The following is a 24,117-nucleotide window of genomic DNA, read 5'->3' as shown; positions in this document are numbered from 1 at the left end:
ATAGCTAATTGTCCCGGAGCTGGGAAGGTGGAGCTGTGCGAAAAGGGGGAAATTAACACGCCCCATTCAGCCATCTTTCCAGCAGGCTGGGAACGCCCCTGAACAGCCCGTCGGCCCAGGGCTTCCCTGGAGGGCCAGCATGCACTTGTGACGTGGCACAGCCTTCCCTCAGCAGAGGTCCTGGAAGAGCACAGCTGAGAGGGGGGACCCGCTCAGAAATCCCAGGGACCCTACACCAATACCAAGGACTTGTGGGTCAGCGGCAGAGACAATCTGTGGCAAGACTGACATGAAGGCTTAGACTCTTGCAACAGCCTTAAATCTCCAGGAACACCTGGGAGGTTTGATTATTAAAGCTGTCCTGCCTCTCTAATCACTCAGAGACATGCCCCTCACTCAGGGCAGACAGCACCAACAACACACCCAAACTTGGTGAACCAATTGAACCCCACAAGAATCAGACCCCCACACACCACAAAGACAAAGTTGGGGAGAACTGACTTGAGGGGACTAGGTGACTCGCGGATGCCATCTGCTGGTTACAGAAAATGTATGCCATCAAGCTGTAGATCTGACAAATTAGAGACTGGTATTTTTATACCTGGAAAGAACCTTATCAAGTAAAGCAAATGCCAAGAGGCCAAAAACAACAGAAAATTTTAAAGCATATGATAAAAGCAGATGATATGAAGAACCCAAACTCAAACACTCAAATCAAAAGATCAGAGGAGACACAGCACTTGGAGCAATTAATAAAAGAACTAAAGACAAACAATAAGAGCATGGCACAGGATAGAAAGGACATGAAGAAGAGCATGGCACAAGATATAAAGGATGTGAAGAAGACCTGAGAAGAGCATAAAGAAGAAATTGCAAGAGTAAATAAAAAAATAGACGATCTTATGGAAATAAAAGAAATTGTTGTCCAAATTAAAAACATTCTGGATACTCACAGTACAAGACTAGAGGAAGCTGAACAACAACTCAGTGTCCTCGAGGACCACAGAACAGAAAATGAAAGAACAAAAGAAAGAATGGTGGAAAACATCAAAAAAATCGAAATGAATCTCAGGGATATGATAGAAAATAAAACGTCCAAATTTAAGACTCATTGGTGTCCCAGAAGGGGAAGAAAAGGGTAAAGGTCTAGAAAGAGTATTCTAAGAAATTGTTGGGGAAAACTTCCCAAACCTTCTACACAATACAAATACACAAAGCATAAATGCCCAGCGAACTCCAAATAGAATAAATCCGAATAAACCCACTCCAAGACACATTCTGATCAGACTGTCAAATACTGAAGAGAAGGAGCAAGTTATGAAGGCAGCAAGAGTAAAGCAATTCACCACATATAAAGGAAACAACATAAGACTAAGTAGTCACTACCCAGCGGCCACCATGGAGCGAGAAGACAGTGGCATGACATATTTAAAATTCTGGGAGAGAAAAATTTCCAACCAAGAATATTTTATCCAGCAAAACTCTCCTTCAAATTTGAGAGAGAGCTTAAATGTTTCACAAACAAATGCCGAGAGATTTTGCTAATAAAAGACCTGCCCTACTTCAGATACTAAAGGGAGCCCTACCAACAGAGAAACAAAGAAAAGAGAGAGTGACATAGAGAAATTTAACAGACATATATAGAACATTACATCCCAAATCACCAGGACAGACATTCTTCTCTAGTGATTACAGAACTTTCTCCAGAATAGACCATATGCTGGGACATAAAACAAGCCTCAATAAATTTAAAAAAAATTGAATTTATTCAAAGCACATTCTCAGACCACAACGGAATACAAAAAGAAGTCAATAACCAGCAGAGACTTGGAGAATTCACAAACACCTGGAGGTTAAAAATGAGGGGGAGATGAAAACCTTCCCAGATAATCAAAAGCTGAGGGACTTCATCACCAGTAGATTAGCCCTATAAGAAATGCTAAAGGGAATTGTGCAGGCTGAAAGGAAGGGACACTAAACAATTAACTGCAACCACATGAAGAAATAAAGATTTCCGGTAAAGATCACATGGTAAATATAAATACCAATACAACTGTAGTTTTGACTTGTAACTCCACTATTTACTTCCTACAGGATCTAAAATACATAAACTGTAATGATAAATCAGTGGTTTTGGACTCAATATAAAATATGTAATTTTTGACAAGAACTACATAAAGGTGGGGGAATGGAGGAGTATAGGAGCATAGTTTACATGTCCTATTGAAGTTAAGTTGGTATCAAAGAAAACAAGATTGTGATAGATTTAAGATGTCAAATTTAAGCCCCACAGTAAACACAAAGAAAGTATCAGAGAATATGACCATAGAGACAAAAAGTAGAGTACGGGTTATGAGAAGTGGGGGAAGGGGCAATGGGGAATTAAGAAATAAGTGTAGGGTTTCTGTTGGGGGTGAAGGGAAATTTCTAGTAATGGATGGTGGGAAGGTGATGGCATTGCAACATTCTAAATGTGATCAATCCCACTAATGGAATGCTAGGGAGGGGTTGGAATGGGAAGATTTACGCTGTATATATGTTTCCACAATTGAGGAAAAAAAAAAAACAGTCTAAACAGATAATGGCAATTAAATGCCAAGGATGATCCTGGATGTGATGTGAGGATGGAGGAGAGGAGGCTCAAAGGGACACAACTGGGACATAAGGAAAAAAAAAAAAAGGAAATATAGAATGTAAGCTTTGTATTGTTGAATTTCTTGAACTTCTTAGCTGCGCGTAATGGGATTGCATAAAAGAATGTTCTTGTTCATGGGAAATGTGTATGTGAATTGTATTGTTTGTTCAAGGATGTATGCAGCTTGCTCTCATATGTTCAGAAAACAGAGCAATAGATGATGGATGATAGGGAGGGAGGCAGGGAGGGAAAGAAATGGTGATGTGAAAGGATGTTAAAGTTGGTGGATCGGGGTATCAGGGAGGGGGGTCGGGATATGCTGGAGTTCTGTGTATGGGGCTTATATTGTTTTTGCAACTGTACCTGGAAGTTTGAATTTACCTCAAAATAAAATTAAAAGGAAAAAAAAAAAAAAAACCCAGACCTCAAAGAATTTCCGCAAATAAAATTTCAGGAAATGTGAATTCACAATAAAAAGAATTACTTAATACTAAATGCAAAGTATTCTTGACTGGATCCTGGAACAGCAAAAGGACATTAGTGGAAAAACTGGTAAAATCTGAGTAATAGTTTTCTACCAATATTAAAAATGTACCACTGATAACATTAGGGGAATCTGAGTGAAGAATATACAGGAAATCTCTGTACTAACTTTGCAACTTTTCTGTACACCTAAAACTATTCCAAAATAAAACTTTTTAAATTAAAAAACAAGAAGGAAAAAAAAAAAACAAATACACCCAGGAACAAACAAACTGCCATATCCAAGTACCAAAAAAAAAAAAATTCACAGGAATCAAACTAAAAAAGACTGCAGATATTGAAATTATAAGATGCAGAATATAAAATAAACACATTTGATACATTTTAAGGAATAGGAAATAAATTGAAAGTATGACAAAGAAACAAAAAACAATGAGCAGAAATGAAAAGGAGCCAAGTAGAATTCTAGAAATTAAAAACATATTTAAAATTAGGAAGCCAATAGATACTTAACAGGTAAGATACAGCTGAAGAGAATTAGATCACAAGAAATTACCTACAATGAAGCACAGAGCAAAAGAAACAAGAGGTTAAGACATGGAATATAAAGTAAGACATGGAAAATAAAGTAAGACGATTCCAGATAAATGTAATCAGAGATCCATAATGAGATAATAGTGAGAACTGGGGAGATTCGATATTAAGAAGTAAAAACTAAGAATTTTCCAGAACTGATGAAAGATATAATTTCTCAGATTCAGTAGGCCCAAAGAAATATCAAGAAACTTAAATGAAAGGGAATTCATACCCAGAACACATTACAATGAACTTAAAAAAAAAAAAGTGTAAAACTTCCAAACTTCCATGCTAGTGTTAAAAAAAAGAATGTAAGTAAAAACTGAATTAACCCCATTGAGCCAAGAAAAAAATATATAAAAACTGAAAAGACAAGACAAACAGAAAATACAATATATGGTAGGAAAATGATTGGAAATATATTAATAGTCAAAATTAATATAAAATAGATTTAACACTACAGAACTCCACCATGATCAAGATGGTAGAATGAGAAGATTCAGGTTCCAGAAGCTTTGAACAGCCAGCAAGAATTGCCAGAAACATCCTTCTCAAAGCTCCAGAAATAGCCTAAAAGTTGCAGTAACAGGGCAAGCACTGAATCAAGTAAAAGGCAACTTAAAAGAAGCAGGATCTCATGGCACCCCGGCTGGCCCCTCCCGCATCCCTTCACCAGCTCAGCGCAGAGCCAATCTGCATTCCCCGTGCATGTCCCTGGTCCCAAATCCAGGGGGGAGCAGAGAAACCTTTGTGTGCATACTGGGAGCATGTATGTCTGGCTCAATCTGCCTAGTGGTGACCTTTGGAAATGAACAAGAACATTGATCACAGGCTCACCATCCCAGAACTTGTCCCAGAACTTGCTCTGCATGTAGAGGCAGCTAAAAGAGCTCTCCTATAAATGCTGTGGGAGGCCAGTCAAGTCATGACTGCCTGTGGCAAGGGACTGCTGGCTATAGGACATATAGTGCAGGGTCCAGGACCATGAGGGACTGGGGGAGAGGGGATATTGGTATCCATGTAAATAGGGGAATTTTTAGGGCCCCACACACATATATGCCCCAAGACAAGATGCATGTGTGGAAAACATCAGGGAGGCCCTTCCACTTTGGCCTTGAGCTATTCTCTAAACTCACCATATAAATAAGATCTGAAGAACACCTCCACAGGTCAATCTGCAAAGGTGATTCCTTTTTTTCTCCTATTTTTATTTTTGTTAGCTCCTAGAATTCAAGGAAAGCTCTGTAGTAACATTGCTGGATATAAATTTAAGGAACAAATGCCTCAGAGTCTAAATCCACAAGCACATTAAAATATGAAAATTATCAAGCTTTCAACAAAAGACTACAAAACATACAAAGAAACAGGAAGTAATGGCCTCAGCAAAGGAAAAAATTAAATCATTAGAAACCCTCAATGAGGAGGACCAGACTAATGACATAACAGAAAGGCTTTTAAAAGTGATCCTAAAAATGCTCAAGGAACTAAAGGAAAACTGGACAAAGAACTAAAGGAAATCAGGAAAACAATCGATGAATACAAAGAGAGTATCAATAGAGAGTTGGAAATTACGAAAAGGAAACAAACAGATGAAGACTGAAGTAAAAGAAATTAAAACCTGGCTATAGGGGTTGAATAGCAGATTTGGAGATGGCAAAAGAAAGAGTAAGTGAACTTAAATACAAAACAATTGGAAAAAACCAGTTTGAGGAGCAGAAGTAAGAAAGAATGAAGAAAAGTTATCAGAGCCTAAGTAACCTGTGGGAAACTATCAAGCATACCAATACATGCATTGTGGGAGTTCCACACGGAGAAGAAAGAAAGGGCCGAGAGAATACTCAAAGAAATAATGGCTGAAAACTGCTCAAATTTAACGGAAGACCTGAACATACACATCCAAAACGTCCAATGAACTCCAAAAAGGACAAATCCAAATGGACCCATATAAGGACATATTATACTCAAACTGTCGAATGCAAAATACAAAGAGAGGACTCTGAAGCCACAAGAAGGAAGCAACATGTCATATAAGGGAGCCTCAATATGACTAAGTGCTGATTTCTCATGGAAACCATGGAAGCAAGAAGGCAGGAGAACGGCATATTTCAAGCACTGAAAGCAAAATACTGCCAACCAAGAATACTATATATGCCAAAACTGTCTTTCAAAAATGAGGGAGATGAAACAAAATAAAGTTTCAATGGCTAAGAGATTTCAAATACAGGCAAGAGGTCACTCTGGAGGTTACTCTTACGCAAGCCTCAGCCAGATATTGCAAATTGCCACAGTATGCCAAGCCCCAATTAACAGTATTCCTGAAACCGTAAAGAATACCCTGGGCTCTATCTAAGACACTATAAAAGTTTTACTTAGTAAGGTTATTTTCTCAGAAACTTAAGGCCTCCAGATTGTTCCTATGCCAAATAAACCCTGAAACCCAGAGGTACCAGTCTCTCCAAGAACATCAACCAGTTTCATTCCTCTACCCCTTAAGGTTGACACCCCTTTCCAGTACAAAGAAGTTAAAATAGCCATTGCCCAAATATCCTTGAAGAGTGAGAGAATGAACAAGAGGGAGGAGGTATCACTGAGAAATTAGTATTTAACAAATGATTATGACTACTGACTCATTATACAGATATTTCTTTTTAGTTTCTGGTGCATTAGAATAGTCAGAAGGATATTGTTGAACTGTAATCCAGTAGCCTTGACCTTTGATAATGATTGTATAACTATATGGCTTTTATCATATTACCATGTGATTGTAAAAACCCTGTGACTGATACTCCTTATATCCAGTAATCGAGTAGACACGGAATAAAACAAAAAAGAAATACATGAAAAAAAAGAGGGAGAGATTAAGACATTCCCTGATAAAACAAAAGCTGATGGAGTTCATCACCATTAGACCAGCCCTATAAGAGATACTGAAGAGTATATATACAGCAGGTTGAAAGGAAATGACAATAGGCAATGGATCAAAGCCACATGAAGAAATAAAGATCTCTGGTAAATGTAATGACATAAGTATAAATGACAGTACTACTGAAATTTTGGTTTGTAACTCCACTTTTTATTTCCTACAGTATCTAAAAACCAAATGCATAAATGCAAAAATAAATCAATGGTTTTGGACTTGTAATACACAAACATAATTTGTACAAGAACTACATAAAGGTGGGGGAGAGGAGGGATATAGGAACATAATTTGTGTATACTATTAAAGTTAAGTTGGTATCAAAACAAACAAGATTCTTACAGATTTAGGATGATAAATGTAAGCCCCATCGCAAAAACAAAGAAAATATCAGAGAATATGCAAGCTCAAAGATACAGAACAGTACAGGTTGCCAGGGGAAGGGGTGGGGAATAGGGAGTTAATGCGTAATGGCTGTAGGGTGTCTGGGGAGATGGGAAAATTTTAGTATTAAAAGATGGAAAGGGCACTGCAATACTGTGAATGTGATTAATCCCATTGAATGGTATGCTTGGGAGTGGTAGAGATGGCAAAGTTTATCTTGTACATACGTTCCCACAATTGAAAAAAAGGGGGGGAGGGGGAGGAACAATTAAGAGATAATGAAAATTGAAAGCAATAAATGATCCTGGATGGGATCCAGAAAGAAAAAAATCTCAAAAGGACATTATTGAGACATATGAACAAAATGGAGTATGGACTGTAATTTGTATATCAATTTTAAATTTCTTTAATTTGATAACTGTACTTAATATGGCCACCTAAGGGAATATACTTGCTCTTAGGAAATGTATATGCAGCATTAAATGTTCAAGGAGAATGATGTATATACAACCTGCACACAAGTGTTCAAAAAATGAACTGAAAAAGAGACAGACAGATGGATCGACACATAGATGTACTGGTAGATGGACAGACAGAGACATGCAAATGTGGCAAAATGTTAAGAATGGTGGATCTGGTGAAATAGTTTCAGTGGCTGAGAGATTTCAAATGGAATAGAGAGGTCACTCTGGTGGACATTCTTATGCACTATATAGATAACACGTCTTAGGTTTTAATACATTGGAATAGCTAGAAGTAAATACCTGAAACTACCAAACTCCAACCCAGCAGTCTGGACTCCTGAAGACAATTATATAATAATGTAGATTACAAGGGGTGACAGTGTGATTGTGAAGACCTTGTGGATCACACCCCCTTTATCTAGTGTATGGATGAGTAGAAAAATGGGGATAAAAACTAAAGGACAAATGGGGTGGGATGGGGGGATGATTTGGGTGTTCTCTTTTCACTTTTATTTTTTATTCTTGTTCTGGTTCTTTCTGATGTAAGGAAAATGTTCAGAGATAGATTGTGGTGATGAACGCATAACTATGTTATCATACTGTGGACAGTGGATTGTATACCATGGATGATTGTATGGTGTGTGAATGTATTCCAATAACAATGAATTTAATTTAAAAAAAAAAAATGAATTCAATACATTGAAAGAAACAAAAATTAAACCTCTCATTTAAAAAGCAATTACTATGAAGGCAAAATAATTATCTGCCTATCCAGGCTAAAATTCATAAACTCAATTTCATCAGGAAGAACTTCAGGAATAAAAACACAATTTAAAAAAATCAAAAAAAAAAAAAAAAAAAAAAAAAAGAATGGTGGATCTGGGATAAAGGGGAATGCTGGAGTTCTCTGTGTGGGGCTTGTCTTATTTTTGTAACCATCCTATAAGTTTGAAATTTTTTTGAAATGAAAAGTTTTTAAAAAGTGAATTTAATCCTCCAGTAAGAGACAAAGATTGTCAGACTAAATTTTTTTTAAACTCCTGCTATATACTACTTACAAAACACAAGTTGAAAGTACAATCATAGAAAAAGACAAACGAAAAGAAAGCTGCCACAGCTATATATTAACGTCAGATAATAACTCAAACACATTACTATGGATAGTCATTACATACTCATATAAGGCACAACTCAACAAAAAGAAATAATATCTTAAACTTGTATGAACTCAATAATATACCTACAAAGTATATGACATAAAACTAACAAAATTACAAGATAAGTTAGACAAATCCATCACCTCTGGATTTAACACAATTATTTTAGTAACTGATAAGAGCAAATGGACAAAAAAAATCACAGGAGAAGATTTGTTCAGTTCAATTTATAAGCTTCTGCTGAAGACAACCACATAAAAAGGTATCATACTGGCATCAAGCATACATAGAAATTTACAAAAATTGACTCCTCATTAGCCATAAAAGCAAGCCTTAACAAATTTCAAAGCACAACATCATACTCTCTGATCACAATGCAACTGTTAGAAACCAACAAATAAAGATAACTAAATATTATTATATCAAGTAATTTCAAAATGTACTCCTAAATAATTCATGCGTTAAAGAAGGAATGGGTTACACATGATTATTCTGTAAACCCACAACTTTTCTTGGGGAAAAAAAAAAAAAAAAAAAAAAAAAGCCTGGGAAGAAGAAGGGAGGAGGGAAGAAGGAGGACGACAATGAAGAGAAACAATAATAATAATGGGAATCACAAAATACTCAGAACCAAAAGGTAATGAAAATACTACACGTAAAAACCTATGGGGAGGATCTAAGATGGCGGCACAGAGAGGAGTAGAAGTTAAGTAGTCCCCCCGGAACAACTAAAAAAAAACAGTAAATAATCCGGAATAACTGCAGGGGGACAAAAGTGACCATCCACTCATCATACACCAACCTGAATTGGGAGGAATGCCTGAGATGACAGCATAAAATCTGTAAGTAAAAACTGTGGATCCAATTTGGGAGACCCCTCCCCCCACAACCTGAGCTGCAAAGCCTTGTGGTGCCAGAAAGAAGCTCTCCCCCAGCAAGTGAATACAGCTCATCTGAACTCCAACTGGGGTTTTAATTAGCAAGTGTGAACTGCTCACTATGAGGTACAAATCCCCAACAAGCAGACAGAGGCTCTGGGTGACAACTAACCTTGGAGAGCTGGAGGGTTGCCTCAGACTAGCTCTGAAGGGGACTATCTGTTCCTTTTTCGGTTCAGTGGAGAAAGCCTCAGCCATTTTCAGTTCCCAGTGCTGTAACCCAGACAAGGGTATAGCATAGGCAGAGAGAGACCACTGAAATGCTAATAACCTCTCCCTAGCGGGTCTATCTTCTCTAAGAGGAAAGGGGTGGAGCCCAGCTCTACCACCTGCCTTTCATTCAGAACTTGGGGAAAAACAGCCACACCACCTTTCACCAGTCAAGAATTACAGGCTGACAGGTGCTACCTGCTGGGCAGAAAAGCAGTGACTTGAGGCATCACAGGGTGTACCAATTTTCTAAGACACACCCTCAGGGAAACCAGATACTGAATATTTCTTCCTTCTGGGACCTGAGCCCATTCTGGTCTGGGGAGTCCTGATTGGGGTAACCAAGGAAACCATGCCTAGACAACAGAAAACTGCAACCTACACTAAGAAAAATGAGGTTATGGCCTGGTCAGGGGAACAAATTTGTACATCAACTGTGATGCAGGAATTGAAACAACTAATAATAACTGAATTCAAAACATTTAGGGAAGATATGGAGAAAGAGCTGAACCATATAATGAAAATACAGGATGTACATAAGATAGAAATTGAAAGCTCAAGAAACCAACTGGCAGAATCCATGGAAATGAAAGGCACAACGCAAGAGATGAAAGACACACTGGAAACATGCAACAGCAAATCTCAAGAGGCAGAAGAAAACACTCAGGAACTGGAGAACAAGACACCTGAAAACCTACACACAAAAGAAAAGATAGAGAAAAGAAAGGAAAAATACGAGTAATGTCTCCGGAAACTTAAAAGACAAAACGAAAAGCAAGAATTTACATGTCATTGGTGTCCCAGAAGGAGAAGAGAAGGGAAAAGGGGAAGAAGAAACAATAGAGGAAATAATCAATGAAAATTTCCCATCTCTTATGAAAGACATAAAATTATGGATCCAAGAAGCACAGCGTACCCCAAACAGAATAAATCTAAATAGGCCTATGCCAAGACACTTAATAATCACATTATCAATCAAAGATAAAGAGAGAATCCTGAAAACAGCAAGAGAAAAGCAATCTATCACATACAAAGGAAGCTTGGTAAGACTGTGTGTGGATTTCTCAATAGAAACCATGGAGACAAGAAGGAAGTGGATTGATACATTTAAGATACTGAAAGAGAAAACTCATCAACCAAGAATCCTATATCTGGCAAAACTATCCCTCAGATATGAGGGAAAGCTTAAAATATTCTCTGACAAACAGACAATGATAGAGTTTGTTAACAAAGATACCTGCTCTACAGGAAACACTAAAGGAAGCACTGCAGACAGAAAGGAAAAGACAGGAGTGAGAGGTTTGGAAAACAATTTTGGGAGATAGTAGCACAGCAATGTAAATACACTGAACAAAGATGACTGTGAATATGGTTGAAAGAGGAAGGCTGGGACCATGTGGGACACCAGAACAAAAGACGAAAGATAAAGACCGAGACCCGTAACTCAGGGAAACCTAGGGTGCTCAACAATTGTAATAAAAGGTACAAATATGTTTTTACATGAGGTAGAACAAATCGATGTCAACACTGCAAAGCGTTAAAAACAGGGTGGGATTGGGGGGAAAATGCAATCAATGTAAACTAGAGGCTAGAATTAACAGAAACATTGTATTATGCTTCCTTTAATGTAACAAAGGCAATTTAAAAAAAAACAAAACAAAAAACCTATGGGCTCGAAATAAGGTGGTATTCTAAGAGAATACGCAGTCATGCTTAAAAACAAGGGGAATTCTCAGTACACCAGAAACTGTAAAACCTCTAAGACTGTAAGCACACAGGATCAAACCAAAGAATGAAAAGAGCCTGAGAGAGCCCTCTATTACCAAACACAAAAATAACACCAAGGTGCTTCAAAGGGAGAAACAGGGATAGCAGAAGATTTGATAAAGAGGGGGCCCAGGGGAAAACAACACTGGATCTGCTGCCTATCACAATCAAAGTAATCAGGCCAGTTGACCCCTGTATGCAATTCCCACTTCCTATGCACAAGACAAATCAACAACAGGAGTTTTTGTCTCTGATTTGAACAGTACTTGACCCAGAAATGAGAAGTCCCTGGGGGGTTTATGGAGTCCAAAAGAATAGCTACCAAGGCACACCATGCAGTACCTCTCTTCCATCTCCTATCCTCACTTAAACATTGATGAACCAACTTCCCAATCACTGGTTTTCCCCTCCCCTACAACCCAGCTCCAACAGAGTCTGCATAAAAACTCAGGGGACAGTCATATAGCTAAACATTACAACTGCAAAGATGAATTCTCCATCCAGAATCACCAACACCAAGCACAAGACAAACAAATTCAACAAAAAGAACTCAAACTGCAAAAAAAAAAAAAGTTAATACAACAATCATGACAAGACTTTAAGTAAAATAATCTTAGAAAATATTTTAAAAAATGGTAGAGTAGGAAAGTCCAAAACCCCAATCCTCCATAAAAGTAGCAAATAAATTATCAAAAAGTGTTAAAATCAACTTCATAAGAATTCTGGAAACAATCAAAAATTTCTAACAACCAGGTGAATGTTGAAACAAGGTGGGGGGGCATCTGGATCTCAGCATTTAAGAGACTTTCTATTGAATTACTACTTGACTATGAAGTTAATGGAACACAGATTTCAGAGGCCACAAGTGACAAAGAATACACACTTAAAAATAGTTCAGAAAAGTCACTAAACAAGCAAACACTAATGACAAGCAACAACTAAGGAGGAAGAATCTGATTTCTAATTGCCACATTATTACATAATATTCAAAATGTCCTATTTACAACAAGAACTTTACAAGACATGCAAAGAATGAAGAAAAAATGGCCCATACATAGGAAAAAAAAAGAAATTAATAAAAACTGGGCCTGAGGCAACCACTGAGGACTACCAATTCAGTAGGTCGAGCCCTCGATCTTGGGGCTTGCCCTTACAAAGCTTGTTACTGCAAAGGAGAGGCTAAGCCTACTTTTAATTGTGCCTAAGAGTCACCTCCCAGAGAACCTCTTTTGCTGCTCAGATGCGGCCTCTGTCTCTCTCTAAGCCCACTCAACAGGTAAACTCATTGCCTTCCTCCCTACGTGGGACATGATTCCCAGGAGTGTAAATCTCCCTGGCAATGTGGGACATGACTCCCATGGATGAACCTGGACCCAGCATTGTGGGATTGAGAAAGTTTTCTTGACCAAAGTGGGAAGCAAATAAGACAAAATGAAGTTTCAGTGACGGACAGATTTCAAATGCGCTATATATATAACCCTTTGTAGATTTTAGTGCATTGGAACAGCTAGAAAGAAATACCTGAAACTGTTGAACTGCAACCTGGTAGTCTTGATTCTTGAAGACGACTGTGTAACTATGTAGCTTACACAGTGTGATTGTGTGATTGTGAAAACCCTGTGACTCACACCCCCTTTTATCCATAGTATGGATAGATGAGAAGAAAAATGGGGACAAAAACTTAAATGAAAAACAGGATGGGATGGAGGGGAAGGGATGTTTTAGGTGTTGTTACTTTTATTTTTATTCCTTTTTTTTTGAGTAATGAAAATGTTCAAAATTTGATTTTGGTGATGAATGTGCAACCATATGATAGTACTGTGAACAACTGATTGTACACTGTGGATGACTGTACGGTATGTGACTATATATCAATAAAACTGAATTTTTTAAAAAAAAGTGTGCCTGAGGAAGCTGAAATATTCAACTAAATAGACAAAAACTTCAAAAATCAACCATTCTGACTTGACACCCAGGGGTGTGTATCCTCCTGGCAACACGGGGGACGGCTCCTGGGGATGAGGCTGGACCCAGCACTGTGGGATGAGAGGACCTTCTTGATCAAGGAGGGGATGAGAGATGAGACAAAGTGGGGTTCCAGTGGCTGAGAGATTTCAAATGGAGTTGAGAGGAAACTCTGGAGGCTGTTCTCATGCGCTATATTGGTGTTACCTTTTAGTTTTTGGTGTGTTGGTATGGCTAGAGGGAAATATCTGAAGCTATCAAACAGCAACCCAGGGACCCTGATTCTTGAAGATGATTGTATAATTCCTTAGCTTGCACAGTGTGACTGTGTAGTTATGAAAACCTTGTGGCTCACACTCCCTTTGTCAGTGTATGGATGGATGGGTGGAAAAACGGGGACAAAATCAGATGAAGAATAGGGTGGAATGGAGGGGATAGAAAGATTTAGGTGTTCTTTTTGCTTTTATTTTTATTCTGGACTAAGGAAAAGGTTCAAAAATTGATTCTGGAGATGAACACACAACTGAATGATGGTGCTATGAATAACTGTACACTGAGGATGACTGTATGCGTGTGAATACACATCAATAAAACTGTATTTTTAAAAAGTGGATGAATGATGGTGGGGAGGAGGGGAATGGGATGTTTTGAATGTTTTTTTAATTCAATTTTATTGAGATATATTCACATACCATGCAGTCACACAAAGTATACATTCAATTGTTCACAGTACATTATATGGTTGTGCATTCATTACCAAAATTAATTTTTGAACATTTTCATTAACACACACACAAAAATATTAAGAATAAAAAGTAAAGTGCTGATGAACAATTAAAGTAAAAAAGAACACTGGGAGCCTTTCTTTTTTTTTTGCCCCAATTTTTCTACTCATCCATCCTTACACTGGACAAAGAGGAGTGAGGTCCATATGGCTTTCCGAATCACACTGTCACCCCTCATAAGCTACATTTTTATACAATCATATTCAAAATTCATGGGTTCTGGGTTGTAGTTCGTTAGTCTCAGGTATTTACTGCTAGCTATTACAATTCATTAGAACCTAAAAAGGGTTGTCTATATTGTGCATAAGAGTGCCCACCAGAGTGACCTCTCGGCTCCTTTTGGAATCTCTCTGCCACTGAAGCTTATTTCATTTCCTTTCACATCCCCCTTTTGGTCAAGAAGATGTTCTCCGTCCCACGATGCCAGGTCTACATTCCTCCCCGGGAGTCATATTCCACGTTGCCAGGGAGATTCACTCCCCTGGGTGTCTGATCCCACGTAGTGGGGAAGGGCAGTGATTTCACCTGCCAAGTTGGCTTAGGTAGAGAGAGAGGGCCAAACCTGAGCAACAAAGAGGCATTTGGGAGGAGGCTCTTAAGCACAATTATAGGGAGGCCTAGCCTCTCCTTTGCAGCAACAGTCTTCCCAAGGGCAATCCTGTGGTAGAGGGCTCAGCCCATCAAACCACCAGTCCCCTATGTCTGCGAACACATTAGCAACCATCGAGGTGGGGCAGGCCAATACCCCTGCATTCCCCACCAGCTCCTCAAGGGGGCTCTGCATATTTTTTTTATTTTTTTTTTTAATTAACTCTTTTTTAAATCAACTATATGAAAAAAAAATTAAAAGAAACATACAATATCAAAAAAACATTTCAAACAAACCATAACAAGGGAGTAAGAAAAAGACAACTAACCGAAGATAACTACTTTACTTCCAACATGTTCCTACTCTACCCCAAGAAAGTTACCTAATATAGCAACATTTCTGTGAACGTGTTCCTACTATACCCATCAGAAATTAACAGACCATAGTCATACCTGAACATTAAATTTACCCACGACAGCTTATCTGTTCTTATTGGATTATTGCTCCCCTCTCCTTAATTGCTCTCTATCACTAGTTCCCCTACATTCTACATTATAAACCATTTGTTTTACATTTTTCAATGATCACATTAGTGGTAGCATATAATATTTCTCTTTTTGTGCCTGGCTTATTTCGCTCAGCATCATGTCTTAAAGGTTCATCCATGTTGTCATATGTTTCACGACATCGTTCCTTCTTACTGCTGCATAGTATTCCATCGTGTGTATATACCACATTTTATTTATCCACTCATCTGCTGAAGGACATTTGGGTTGTTTCCATCTCTTGGCAATTGTGAATAATGCTGCTATGAACATTGGCGTACCAATAACCGTTCATGTCACTGCTTTCAGATCTTCCGGGTATATACAGAAAAGTGCAATCGCTGGATCGAAGGGTAACTCTATATCCAGTTTTCTAAGGAAGCCAGATTGACTTCCAGAGTGGCTGAACCATTATACAGTCCCACCAACAATGAATAAAGAGTTCCAATTTCTCCACATCCTCTCCCGCATTTGTAGTTTCCTGTTTGTTTAATGGCAGCCATTCTAATTGGTGTGAGATGGTATCTCATTGTGGTCTTAATTTGCATCTCTCTAATAGCTAGTGGAGCTGAATATTTTTTCATGTGTTTTTTGAGCCATCTGTATTTCCTCTTCAGAGAACTGTCTTTTCATATCTTTTGCCCATTTGATAATTGGGCTGTCTGTACTACTGTCATTGAGTTGTAGGATTTCTTTGTATATGCAAGATATCAGTCAGTCTTTTGTTAGATACATGGTTTCCAAAAATTTTTTCCCATTGAGTTGGCTGCCTCTTTACCTTTTTGAGAAATTCCTTTGAGGTACAGAAACTTCTAAGCTTGAGGAGTTCCCATTTATCTATTTTTTCTTTTGTTGCTTGTGCTTTGGGTGTAAAGTCTAGGACAGGGACGCCTAACACAAGGTCTTGAAGATGTTTCCCTACAGTATCTTCCAGGAGTTTTATGGTACTGTCTTTTATATTGAGATCCTTGCTCCAGTTTCAGTTACTTTTTGTGTAGGGTGTGAGGCAGAGGTCCTCTTTCATTCTTTTGGATATGGATATCCAACTCTCCAGCCCCATTTGTTGAAAAGACTGTTATGTCCCAGTTCAGTGGCTTTGGGGGCCTTATCAAAGATCAGTCGGCCATAGATCTGGGGGTCTATCTCTGAATTCTCAATTCGATTTGGATGTTCTTTTCATTTTAATTTTTGTTTTGTTTTTTTGGAGTGATGAAGGTGTGCGGAGATTGATTGCAGTGATCGATGAACAACTATGTGACGATGCGGTGGGCAACTGATTGTATACTTTGAACAACTGCATATTATGTGAATATATCTCAATGAAATTGCATTAAAAAAATCAACCATTTTAAATATACTCTAAGAGCTCAAGGAAACCTTGTACAAAGAACTAAAGGAAACCATGAGAACCATGTCTCACCAAATAGAGAATAGCAATAAGGAAATATAAATTATAAAAAGGAACTAACAAGTTTTGGAGTTGAAAGACAAGTTCACTACTCTGAGAAGCAGAAAGAAAAAAAATGAAGAAAAATAAACAGCATTTAAGAGGCCTGTGGGGCACCAACAAGCATACCATCATAGGCAAAATGAGAATCCCAAGAAGAGAGCAAAGAAAGGGGCATAAATAATACTTCAAGAAATAACGCTCAAAAATTTCCCAAATCTGATGAATGGCATGAATCTACGCAACCATGAAGCTCAACAAACACTAAGCAGAATAAACTCTAAGAGACACACACTACGGCAAATTATAATCAAACACCAAAAGCAAAGACAAAGAGAGACTCCTGAAAGAAGGAAAAGAGAAGTGACTTGTAACACATAAAAGGATACTCAATAAGATTAACAGCTGATTTCTCATCAGAAACTATGCAGGACAGAAGGCAGTGGGATAACATATTCACAGTGCTCAAATGAAAATACTATCCTGTGTGACTGAGGGAGGATATATGGGAAATCTGTACTTTCTGTATGATTTTTCTGTAAATGTACAGTTGCTCTATAAGTTTTTTAATGTATTTTTTTATTTTTAAATTATCAGCCAAGACTCTATATAGGGGAAAACTATACTTCAAAAATGGAAATGAAATTAAGAAATTCCCAACTTAAAAAACACTCAAGAATTTGTCATTAGTTAACCTGCCCTACAAGAAGGACTAAAGAGAGTCATTCAAGCTGAAATGAAAGGATGATAGTAACTCAAATCCTTATGAAGAAATAAACATCAGTAAAGGTAACTACAGAGATAAATCAGTCAGTCTTAATATATTTTCAGTTTCCAACTCCTCCTTTTTCCTATAGGATTTAAAAGAGAACTAAACAGAATATTAATTATAAATCTATGTTGACAAGCACATGATGTATAAAGATGTATTTGATGACAATAACAACATAAAGGGAGGATGGAGCTATATATATAGGAGCAGATTATTTGTGTACTGTTAAAACTAAGTTGGTACTAATACAATCTAGAGTGCGATGAATTAAGATATACTTTGTAATCCTCAGGGCAACCACTAAGAAAATAACTTAAAAATACATGGCAAGAGGCGGGGCAAGATGGCAGACTGGTGAGCTGTATGTTTTAGTTACTCCTCCAGGAAAGTAGGTAGAAAGCCAGGAACTGCGTGGACTGGACACCACAGAGCAATCTGACTTTGGGCATACTTCATACAACACTCATGAAAACGTGGAACTGCTGAGATCAGCGAAATCTGTAAGTTTTTGCTGCCAGGGGACCCGCGCCCCTCCCTGCCAGGTTCAGTCCCGGGGGAGGAGGGGCTGTCAGCTCCGGGAAGGAGAAGGGAGAACTGCAGTGGCTGCCCTTATCGGAAACTCATTCTACTGATTCAAACTCCAACCATAGATAGACTGAGACCAGACACCAGAGAATATGAGAGCAGCCAGCCCAGCAGAGAGGAGACAGGCATAGAAAAAAAACAACACGAAAAACTCAAAAATAAAAGCGGAGGATTTTTGGAGTTCTCGTGAACATAGAAAGGGGAAGGGCAGAGCTCACGCCCTGAGGCGCATATGCAAATCCCGAAGAAAAGCTGATCTCTCTGCCCTGTGGACCTTTCCTTAATGGCCCTGGTTGCTTTGTCTCTTAGCATTTCAATAACCCATTAGATCTCTGAGGAGGGCCCGTTTGTTTGTTTTTTTTGTTTTTGTTTTTAATCCTTTTTTCTTTTTCTAAAACAATTACTCTAAGAAGCCCAATACAGAAAGCTTCAAAGACTTGCTATTTCGGCAGGTCAAGTCAAGAGCAGAACTAGGAGAGCTCTGAGACAAAACACAATAATCCAGTGGCTGAGAAAATTCACTAAACACCACAACTTCCCAAGAAAAGGGGGGTGTCCGCTCACAGCCATCATCCTGGTGGACAGGAAACACTCCTGCCCATCGCCAGCCCCATAGCCCAGAACTGCCCCAGACAACCCAGTGTGACGGAAGTGCTTCAAATAACAAGCACACACCACAAAACTGGGCATGGACATTAGCCTCCCCTGCAACCTCAGCTGATTGTCCCAGAGTTGGGAAGGTAGAGCAGTGTGAATTAACAAAGCCCCATTCAGCCATCATTTCAGCAGACTGGGAGCCTCCCTACACAGCCCGGGGTGCACGGCCTGGAAGAGGGGCCCACTTGCAAGTCTCAGGAGCCATACGCCAATACCAAGGACTTGTGGGTCAGTGGCAGAGACAAACTGTGGCAGGACTGAACTGAAGGATTAGACTATTGCAGCAGCTTTAAAACTCTAGGATCACCAGGGAGATTTGATTGTTAGAGCCACCCCCCATCCCTGACTGCCCAGAAACACGCCCCATACACAGGGCAGGCAACACCAACTACACACGCAAGCTTGGTACACCAATTGGACCCCACAAGACTCACTCCCCTACTCACCAAAAAGGCTAAGCAGGGGAGAACTGGCTTCTGGAGAACAGGTGGCTCGTGGACGACACCTGCTGGTTAGTCAGAGAAAGTGTACTCCACGAAGCTGTAGATCTGATAAATTAGAGATAAGGACTTCAATTCGTCTACAAATCCTAAAAGAACCCTATCAAGTTCAGCAAATGCCACGAGGCCAAAAACAACAGAAAATTATAAAGCATATGAAAAAACCAGACGATATGGATAACCCAAGCCCAAGCACCCACATCAAAAGACCAGAAGAGACACAGCACCTAGAGCAGCTACTCAAAGAACTAAAGATGAACAATGAGACCACAGTACGGGAGATAAAGGAAATCAAGAAGACCCTAGAAGAGCATAAAGAAGACATTGCAAGACTAAATAAAAAAATGGATGATCTTATGGAAATTAAAGAAACTGTTGACCAAATTAAAAAGATTCTGGACACTCATAGTACAAGACTACAGGAAGTTGAACAACGAATCAGTGACCTGGAAGATGACAGAATGGAAAATGAAAGCATAAAAGAAAGAATGGGGAAAAATATTGAAAAAATCGAAATGGACCTCAGGGATATGATAGATAACATGAAACGTCCAAATATAAGACTCATTGGTGTCCCAGAAGGGGAAGAAAAGGGTAAAGGTCTAGGAAGAGTATTCAAAGAAATTGTTGGGGAAAACTTCCCAAATCTTCTAAACAACATAAATACACAAATCATAAATGCTCAGCGAACTCCAAATAGAATAAATCCAAATAAACCGACTCCGAGACATATACTGATCACACTGTCAAACACAGAAGAGAAGGAGCAAGTTCTGAAAGCAGCAAGAGAAAAGCAATTCACCACATACAAAGGAAACAGCATAAGGCTAAGTAGTGACTACTCAGCAGCCACCATGGAGGCGAGAAGGCAGTGGCACGATATATTTAAAATTCTGAGTGAGAAAAATTTCCAGCCAAGAATACTTTATCCAGCAAAGCTCTCCTTCAAACTCGAGGGAGACCTTAAATTCTTCACAGACAAACAGATGCTGAGAGAATTTGCTAACAAGAGACCTGCCCTACTGGAGATACTCAAGGGAGCCCTACAGACAGAGAAACAAAGAAAGGACAGAGAGACTTGGAGAAAGGTTCAGTACTAAAGAGATTCGGTATGGGTACAATAAAGGATATTAATAGACAGAGGGGAAAAATATGACAAACATAAACCAAAGGATAAGATGGCTGATTCAAGAAATGCCTTCACGGTTATAACGTTGAATGTAAATGGATTAAACTCCCCAATTAAAAGATATAGATTCGCAGAATGGATCAAAAAAAATGAACCACCAATATGTTGCATACAAGAGACTCATCTTAGACACAGGGACACAAAGAAACTGAAAGTGAAAGGATGGAAAAAAATATTTCATGCAAGCTACAGCCAAAACAAAGCAGGTGTAGCAATATTAATCTCAGATAAAATAGACTTCAAATGCAGGGATGTTTTGAGAGACAAAGAAGGCCACTAGATACTAATAAAAGGGGCAATTCAGCAAGAAGAAATAACAATCGTAAATGTCTATGCACCCAATCAAGGTGCCACAAAATACATGAGAGAAACACTGGCAAAACTAAAGGAAGCAATTGATGTTTCCACAATAATTGTGGGAGATTTCAACACATCACTCTCTCCTACAGATAGATCAAACAGACAGAAGACCAATAAGGAAATTGAAAACCTAAACAATCTGATAAATGAATTAGATTTAACAGACATATACAGGACATTACACCCCAAATCACCAGGGTACACATACTTTTCTAGTGCTCATGGAACTTTCTCCAGAATAGATCATATTCTGGGACATAAAACAAGCCTCAATAAATTTAAAAAGATTGAAATTATTCAAAGCACATTCTCTGACCACAATGGAATACAATTAGAAGTCAATAACCATCAGAGACTTAGAAAATTCACAAATACCTGGAGGTTAAACAACACACTCCTAAACAATCAGTGGGTTAAAGAAGAAATAGCAAGAGAAATTGCTAAATATATAGAGACGAATGAAAATGAGAACACAACATACCAAAACCTATGGGATGCAGCAAAAGCAGTGCTAAGGGGGAAATTTATAGCACTAAACGCATATATTAAAAAGGAAGAAAGAGCCAAAATCAAAGAACTAATGGATCAACTGAAGAAGCTAGAAAATGAACAGCAAACCAATCCTAAACCAAGTACAAGAAAAGAAATAACAAGGATTAAAGCAGAAATAAATGACATAGAGAACAAAAAAACAATAGAGAGGATAAATATCACCAAAAGTTGGTTCTTTGAGAAGATCAACAAGATTCACAAGCCCCTAGCTAGACTCACAAAATCAAAAAGAGAGAAGACACATATAAACAAAATAATGAATGAAAAAGGTGACATAACTGCAGATCCTGAAGAAATTAAAAAAATTATAAGAGGATACTATGAACAACTGTATGGCAACAAACTGGATAATGTAGAGGAAATGGACAATTTCCTGGAAACATATGAACAACCTAGACTGACCAGAGAAGAAATAGAAGACCTCAACCAACCCATCACAAGCAAAGAGATCCAATCAGTCATCAAAAATCTTCCCACAAATAAATGCCCAGGGCCAGATGGCTTCACAGGGGAATTCTACCAAACTTTCCACAAAGAACTGACACCAATCTTACTCAAACTCTTTCAAAACACTGAAGAAAATGGAACACTACCTAACTCATTTTATGAAGCTAACATCAATCTAATACCAAAACCAGGCAAAGATGTTACAAAAAAGGATAACTACCGGCCAATCTCCCTAATGAATATAGATGCAAAAATCCTCAACAAAATACTTGCAAATCGAATCCAAACACACATTAAAAAAATCATACACCATGACCAAGTGGGGTTTATTCCAGGCATGCAAGGATGGTTCAACATAAGAAAATCAATCAATGTATTACAACACATTAACAAGTCAAAAGGGAAAAATCAATTGATCATCTCAATAGATGCTGAAAAAGCATTTGACAAATCCAACATCCCTTTTTGATAAAAACACTTCAAAAGGTAGGAATTGAAGGAAACTTCCTCAACATGATAAAGAGCATATATGAAAAACCCACAGCCAGCATAGTACTCAATGGTGAGAGACTGAAAGCCTTCCCTCTAAGATCAGGAACAAGACAAGGATGCCCGGTGTCACCACTGTTATTCAACATTGTGCTGGAAGTGCTAGCCAGGGCAATCCGGCAAGACAAAGAAAGAAAAGGCATCCAAATTGGAAAAGAAGAAGTAAAACTGTCATTGTTTGCAGATGATATGATCTTATATCTAGAAAACCCTGAGAAATCAACGATACACCTACTAGAGCTAATAAACAAATTTAGCAAAGTAGCGGGATACAAGGTTAATGCACATAAGTCAGTAATGTTTCTATATGCTAGAAATGAACAAACTGAAGAGACACTCAAGAAAAAGATACCATTTTCAATAGCAACTAAAAAAATCAAGTACCTAGGAATAAACTTAACCAAAGATGTAAAAGACCTATACAAAGAAAACTACATAACTCTACTAAAAGAAATAGAAGGGGACCTTAAAAGATGGAAAAATATTCCATGTTCATGGATAGGAAGACTAAATGTCATTAAGATGTCAATTCTACCCAAACTCATCTACAGATTCAATGCAATCCCAATCAAAATTCCAACAACCTACTTTGCAGACTTGGAAAAGCTAGTTATCAAATTTATTTGGAAAGGGAAGATGCCTCGAATTGCTAAAGACACTCTAAAAAAGAAAAATGAAGTGGGAGGACTTACACTCCCTGACTTTGAAGCTTATTATAAAGCCACAGTTACCAAAACAGCATGGTACTGGCACAAAGATAGACATATAGATCAATGGAATCGAATTGAGAATTCGGAGATAGACCCTCAGATCTATGGCCGACTGATCTTTGATAAGGCCCCCAAAGTCACTGAACTGAGCCATAATGGTCTTTTCAACAAATGGGGCTGGGAGAGTTGGATATCCATATCCAAAAGAATGAAAGAGGACCCCTACCTCACCCCCTACACAAAAATTAACTCAAAATGGACCAAAGATCTCAATATAAAAGAAAGTACCATAAAACTCCTAGAAGATAATGTAGGAAAACATCTTCAAGACCTTGTATTAGGCGGCCACTTCCTAGACTTTACACCCAAAGCACAAGCAACAAAAGAAAAAATAGATAAATGGGAACTCCTCAAGCTTAGAAGTTTCTGCACCTCAAAGGAATTTCTCAAAAAGGTAAAGAGGCAGCCAACTCAATGGGAAAAAATTTTTGGAAACCATGTATCTGACAAAAGACTGATATCTTGCATATATAAAGAAATCCTACAACTCAATGACAATAGTACAGTCGGCCCAATTATAAAATAGGCAAAAGATATGAAAAGATAGTTCTCTGAAGAGGAAATACAAATGGCCAAGAAACACATGAAAAAATGTTCAGCTTCACTAGCTATTAGAGAGATGCAAATTAAGACCACAATGAGATACCATCTAACACCGGTTAGAATGGCTGCCATTAAACAAACAGGAAACTACAAATGCTGGAGGGGATGTGGAGAAATTGGAACTCTTATTCACTGTTGGTGGGACTGTATAATGGTTCAGCCACTCTGGAAGTCAGTCTGGCAGTTCCTTAGAAAACTAGATATAGAGTTACCATTCGACCCAGCGATTGCACTTCTCGGTATATACCCGGAAGATCGGAAAGCAGTGACA

The 24,117-nt window shown here is 38.3% G+C and overlaps 1 protein-coding gene across 2 annotated transcripts in view; it reads right to left on the bottom strand.

Moving 5' to 3' along the window:
* The window catches only part of LOC119542288 (programmed cell death 6 interacting protein), a 126,679-nt gene that overhangs the window by 29,080 nt on the left and 73,482 nt on the right, over positions 1-24,117 (bottom strand). The window lies entirely within an intron of this gene.

Source organism: Choloepus didactylus, chromosome 1, assembly GCF_015220235.1.
Source record: "Choloepus didactylus isolate mChoDid1 chromosome 1, mChoDid1.pri, whole genome shotgun sequence".
Taxonomy (NCBI): Eukaryota; Metazoa; Chordata; class Mammalia; order Pilosa; family Megalonychidae; genus Choloepus; species Choloepus didactylus.
The sequence above is the reverse complement of the archived record's forward strand: the minus strand, read 5'-3'. Positions and strand labels throughout refer to the sequence as shown.